The 7,500-nt window shown below is 33.8% G+C and overlaps 1 protein-coding gene across 1 annotated transcript in view; it reads right to left on the reverse strand.

The window, feature by feature from the left end:
• LOC113822187 (solute carrier family 15 member 2) overlaps positions 1-5,001 on the reverse strand; it is a 62,100-nt gene extending 57,099 nt beyond the window's left edge. The window contains exon 1 of the mRNA XM_070131161.1: positions 4,950-5,001. The gene's annotated coding sequence lies outside the window, so the exon portion shown is untranslated. The remainder of the gene's footprint in view (positions 1-4,949) is intronic.
• Between the last annotated feature and the right edge of the window lie 2,499 nt (positions 5,002-7,500).

The following is a 7,500-nucleotide window of genomic DNA, read 5'->3' on the forward strand; positions in this document are numbered from 1 at the left end:
ATCACTAATTTTAAGAACAAAACTCACGGTAAGGGGACGGGGCAACTATCAATAAAATAAAGTTCATTAGATTTACAGGGAAAAAGCTGGCTTTAAAATAACATATTTTCTTGATAGTTCCTCAGACTAAAGCGCAATTATGACACTACGAGTTGTCTGTGAGGTCTCCAATGCTAATATTGCCATGATACGAGGCCCTAGTCATGTCAGATCCCAAACACTAATCGAACACATCGTGGATCTTCTTCTGTTCCGAGCTTTGGAAACAAAAAGCATCAACCTTTTCGAATAATTTTTTTAGCGATTGTTTCGGTTTCACCCACTCGCAAGTAAAGTTATATATATTTTTACCGACTGTACATACATACGTATAGAAAAAAAATAAAAATAATTATATATACATATACATACATATATATATATATATATATATATATATATATATATATATATAAACACATATATATACATATTATATAAAATAAATATATATACATACATATTTATATAGACAAATCTATATATTCATATGCACATACATACATACATATATATATATATATATATATATATATATATATATATATATATATATATATTATATACATACATATATATAATATATATATATATACATATATATTATATATATATACATATATATTATATATATACATATATATATTATATATATACATATATATATATTATATATATACATATATATATATTATATATACATATATATATTGTATATATACATATATATATTATATATATGTATATATACAATATATATATGTATATATAATATATATATATGTATATATATAATATATATATGTATATATGATATATATATGTATATATATATATATACATATATATATATATGTATATATACATATACATATATATATATTATATATATATACATATACATATATATATATGTATATATATACATATACATATATATATATGTATATATATACATATACATATATATATGCATATATATACATATACATATATATATATGTATATCCATATACATATATATGTATAAATATACATATATATATGTATATATATACATATATATATGTATATATATATAGAGATATATATATGTATATATATACATATATATGTATATATATATATATATATATATATATATATATATAAATAAATATACGTATGCATATAAAGAAATATATATATGCAATATACATTATATATATATATATATATATATATATATATATATATATATATATATATATATTCACTTCCCTTAACAAACACCGAGATAATTCCACGACTAAATGACCACGACATAGTTCTTGCTGACGCAAACCTGCAACCGATCAGACAGAAACGCAGACGAGGACCTACCTTGCTCTTCTCAAGAGCCGACACTGACTCAAGTCATACAAGGCATGACATGACATCTTCTGACCCTTACTCCCGACCCCTTGGTGACAGCTGGAATAGCCTGAAACGCTCTATACGCGCTTCCATCAACAATCACATACCACATAAAACACCCGGTACACCCACCCCTGGTTCTCGTGACCCATGTAGACAACACCGAAAGAAACGGAGACTCTACAGACGCGTGCAATCATACAACACGCCAGAAAATTGGGCCGTTTTTAAACTCCACCAACAAACATTTGCCAAAAATTTAAAAAGGCCGAACCCAAACATATCAATTAATACCTCAAAGACAACGTAATGAACAAGTTTTTCAAGACGCGCAGACAGGACACCAGTAGCTTAACTCTTTTATACCAAACATGACATGAAAATTAATACACACAGGCAACATACAACAAAGCCAACAGAACACTGGGTTTCCTGAGGAGGAACTTACACGGTTGTACAAAAGACACTAAATACATAGCTTATAACACCCTTGTCCGCCCAACACTGGAGTATTGTGCAGCAGTGTGAGACCCACACACACATAAACAAATTAGAAAAAAATAATACCGCAGCAGTCAGGTTCATTATAAACAACTACACTAAAATTCCTGGCACCACAACACTATTAAAACAACAATCACACATTAACGCCCTCTCAGTACGTAGACAAGCACACAGACTAACAATGATGTTCAAAATCACAAGCAACCAAATCGACATAACTAAACAAGAATACTTACGATACGTAAACACACCTGACACAAAAAATGCCCACAACCAGAAATACATAACATATCACTCCAATGCAGACTCCGCCAAACACTCATACTTCCCACACACCATTCGTGACTGGAACAGACTCCCACAACGGTTATTCTTAATGTAATAACCGCGCTAAGATAGGCAAAATCTAAGGGCACCGTCATAAAGATATGTAAAAAAAATACACGCACGGATATAGGATATGATCTGTACAGGCAAAGAATAACGTCATAAAAAAAATGTCGCAACGAATGCCGCATCGCAAAGAATGCCGCACCGAGGCAGAGTCCACTCGCGCTCACTGCGGCTAATTCCCTGCGCACGAAACGCGTCAAAATTGAAAAATGGCTCACGAGTATAAGGCGACAGGCAGCTTTCAAAGCAACTTCCCTCAGAATGCGCATGGACGTCAAGTGACGTTACCACCACTAACGCCATGATAACTAGTACCAGTATTTCATCCCTCTTACAACTTATCTGAAAGTAATTTTTCAATTTGTATTGTACTATTCACTTGATATTATATTATCATATACGCCATCCGCCCATAAACATTCATTTACATTACATTATTAACTATATAACGCATATTTTGTGTTTCATAACCATCGAACTACCCTATATTACCACTTTTAATGGCCGGCTCTTAACGAGTGTCCGACCCAGCTTCTAAGGGTTCACGACCCGGCCGGAAGACATGGGAGTTTCTGTCACTTGTGCGATTGCGGTTTTGGGGATTTTCTTTTTTTTTTCACAAATACAGTGATAACATAGAACGACTTTTTACACTGTGTCAAGAGCACAATCTAATTTTGAAAAAAATTGGTGTGAAAAGTGTAACGGTGACTGCCATTTAGACATTAAGAAAAAGAGCTTCCGGTGTGACAAATCAAAAAAGTAAACAGAAGAGTGCGATGTCAATACAGTATAACGATATTCAAGAACACCTGCTTTGATCACGTTAAAATAGATTTTGGAAACCAATTCGAAATTCGTTAATTTTTATTTGAAAGACATTTCTCTTAGTCAAGAGCTAGAGACGAGTTTAATTTGTCAGACAAAACAATTTATGACTTGGCAAGCTTTTGTCGTGAAGTGCTTGCCCCTTGGTGCTTGCAACATCAGTCAGAAAGAAAATTGGTGGAGACAGCGAGGTCGTCGAGTAAATTTTGAAAAACAAAGATTAACGCGTGAAGGTTGGTGGAGGGTCAGTGGGTCTTTGGGGGGGTCTGCCGGAAAACGCGGCAGTTTTTCCTAGTGCCGGTGGAAACCTGGGGCGCAAATACTCTTTAAACAATAATAAAAGAAAAAATCAAACCAGGAACTACCATCATTAGTGATTGATAGGGTGCATATAATTGCCTGGACGAAGAAGGATTCAATCACCGGCGGAGCCGCTGGTAGGGAAATACGGCGACCGGGAGGGGGATCCCCGGGAGGTTTAGGAAGTTCTTTGGTTCGGACGGCGATTTTTATGATAGGTTGTGCGTTTAGGCCGGATTCGCTCGCTCGTTCGTTTCCACAACACGGTATCAAATCTTCCTGGCTGAATCTTGACTCTTTTTTTCATTTTTACACTTTCTTTACAGTGCGAAATGCGATTCTTGGGTCGGGTTTTTCATGTTTACACTTTCTTAACTCCACCGGATCCCCTAAGATTGTTGACGGGTTGGGGACTTTAGTCTCCGAAGGGTGCGGTAATGTTGGAAATAATTACCCAGGGCGAAGGTTGGAGGTAGTTCGCTTCGCCTCGCGGCCAGTTTGTAAACAGCCAAAATGCCCGCCGAAATGTAACACGTGTCATTTTACTTTTCTATCTTTGATAGTCACTAAAATGTACGTTATAGAAATCGTCTACATCAGTTTGTACCATCATTACATTCTTAATAAGGGGAATAATAAAAAAAAAAAAAATTGACGAGTTTCAGCGGTATTCGCCGTGGAAAGACTGTCTTTTTTTTACAATCATGTGAAAGATGCACTGCGCAACGGAACCGTTCACTCTGTTTTAGGACAGGACGATGCGCACCGTGCAAAAATGATTAAGTGGACGCAGGGATTGTATTGGGTATTTATCATCCTTGTGTCTTTTGAACACAGACTCTTTATCACAGGTTTCACGTAAAATTCGTATTTCGCCACTGCAACTAGCAACGGCCTTAACTGCATCTGCACTTCGACCATTGTAAAATTTAAGATCATAACTCCACTTTTCCATTTGCGTTTTGCCGAGGTTGCAAGTTTTACCATATTGCATACACGAAAATGGTATAGCCAGGAAATATCATCTTTGATTTCTGTATATTCTGAATGTCGTCTTGCAAAGTTGACACAATAGGATGGCAGCCAAATATCTTATTTAAAAAGTCGTTACATTATTTTATAATATATAATGATCCATATGTCCAAAGAAGTTCATAATTTATTCATATGTAAAATGTTTCTTTCTACCGTAAGGTTTCATACATTATCAATAAAAATACTACGATTTTTACTGCCCTCATATTAGGAGAACAGACAGATTATAAACCAGATAAAAACGTCATTATAATCGCTATACATGACCGTGAATCCATGACCAACGCAAGAGAACTCACTGCAGAACAGTTTAATGCATTGAAATTTCCATTCATATTAGGATAATATTCTCCTCATTCTTGGTATGGATGTACAATTAGTGTATATGAAGCTAATGAAAAGTGTCTAAACAAAAATAAATATAATATGTAGATTAAAAAGTACAACATACTTACCAAACACGGTAAGCACTTGCTGGGCCTTCCCCTAGTTTGTAATATGTCACACACAGCTGATATTTGTTTATATGTGACGTCATCAAGGAAACAAACGAATAAAGGAATGCGCAAACTTTGGACATTACACGGGTGATATTTTACTAACATTATATATATATATATATATATATATATATATATATATATATATATATATATATATATATATATATATATACTCATTTATCTGTTTACATCTATATACATATCATCCGGAGAAACTGCTGGCTTATAGAAACATAATTTCAACAACTAAAGCATAACTAATATATAGGGGAATTAACCAAAACCAGTATTACTAGTATTACTGATTGAAATTGCATTCTTTTTACTAAATGTTTTAAGTACATAAAGTATCTAATTCGTTTGATTTCAAATGCAAGGTAACGCGATAATAATTAAATTAGATATCCCTAAAATGTTTTGGTTTTCTCTGGAACATATCTGAATAAAAAAAAACGAGTGCAATACAGCGGGTGACTATAACTATATTCTGTTACAAATCATTAATATAAATGTTAAGAAATGATATTTGGAAATCTTTTGTGTAGATTTATTGTCATTTTCAACCAAATACGAAATTCTTGGGTACAGATAACGGTTGCAAGTTGTATAAATTCGATAAAAAATGGAGCATTGTTTTTATCTTGCGTTATAAATTTGCACCATACAGTCTTTTGAATAAATTGAATTGCAATAAAAACTACATCATTGAGTGATATGTATTTAAAAGGCAGGAGAATTCTAAGGTTGGTAAGTGAAGGAGATATTCTAGTGGAATAGCTATGACGAAAAAAATGTGTAAAAATACTGTATGCACATGTGTAAAATAATATCAGTTGCTGTGAATATATTATTATAGTGATCAATGAAAATATGAATATATTATTATAGTGATAAATGAAAATAATAAAAGCACAAACTCAATCGATCTTTACAGACACACATCATCATATTACAATACATTCATAGTGTTGTGTAGGAGGATTAGGATTCGGACACGAAGAGAAATATGACGAGAATCAAATCTTATGGAAGGAATGAGATAAGATAGAAATATCTTGTGTAGCTGGTGGCATTTCTAAAAGTTGTAACACTAAATAGTAGTCGCATTATTAACATTTTCTATTCAAATTGCCTTTATAAGTTTTGTAACTGAAGAGGACGTCGGAATAATGTTTGCATCAATATTTCCCTCTTGGATTTTATTTTCTAATTTTGAAAGAGTAACAGCTCTTCCATCTTGCCAAAATTGGATGAGATCATAAACGAGACAATTCTCGTTATCTCCACTGTATAATCATGTATGATGGAAATGTGATGATACTGTTACTAATTACATTATTGACAATTTATGCACATGCACTTAGAAATGCAAATAACTGTAACATAATCAGAAACAAGAATAATGCATCAAACAATTGAATAACATCAGCTTAAGAGAGTGGTTTCGCCCCTTTACTAGAGGCTATATAAAATCTACATTGGCAAGGAAGAGCCATGTCAAGGCACAAAAGAAGAGCAGGAGGCTACTTACAAGCAACTTATGTAATACAATCTGATTACCTGATATGATATTTGAGTGGGGCGAAATTGCTATCATGTTTTCTTCAAAATCTTGTCATTTTGAGGGTCCTTTCTCCGGGTATGCGGTGGCCAGTCACATTTCTCTATTTGATCACTCCTCCCCCCTACACCCCTACCAGGGGCGTTGCCTCTGGACACCTGGCCCATCTATTTTCTTTAGCTTCCATTCCTGATAAGAATCCGCTCAAAAGTAGGCCTACATACACATAATGTAGATTTACACAGTATATGAAGCATAATATTTTTTCCCAATTAATGTGGATAACAAGAGAGTGGGAACGAAAATGAATGAGAATTAATAGGAGAGCGCTTGGGGCAGCGAGTTGAAGGTAAATTGGGAAGCGTTCTAAATTTCGACATTTTTCTTCCAGTAAACAAAAACAGTTATACATGATGTACCTTATCATTATAAATTGCACTTTTTAAATGTAGTAGTATGATCATACTAGGGATATAACAAACCAAAAGATTTGAGTAAAACTGGTATATGGTATAGAAGTACGAAAGAAAATGTTGCCACTATACCAGGAAGCATAGTTGCTGGGGAGTGGGTAGGGGTCGCAGACAAAAAAAAAGTCTCCCTCAATTTTAGGAGATGGATGGCTAAACACTTATTCCAGAAAAGATATTGATTTAAGATGTGCACATAAGGGGGAGGTGGTAAAGGCAGGGGACAGCTATCAGTGGGGATATTGGGGTAAAATGGTAAATATTCATTGCTCGATATATATTATATGTGAAAGTCTTTGATTAGATCAGTGGCTCTACTGCTTCCCCCGACATTCTCATTTCTTTGGTATGCAGAAAGACGATAGTAAGTTCGATACCATTGATTTTCTGGTAAATATTTGCTGACATGCGCGGGATCTACTTTGTCAGATGTGAAGGTTTTGTAGACTAGGCGTGGGTGAAGAGCCTCCTT

The sequence above is a fragment of the Penaeus vannamei genome, chromosome 16 (assembly GCF_042767895.1).
Source record: "Penaeus vannamei isolate JL-2024 chromosome 16, ASM4276789v1, whole genome shotgun sequence".
NCBI lineage: Eukaryota > Metazoa > Arthropoda > Malacostraca > Decapoda > Penaeidae > Penaeus > Penaeus vannamei.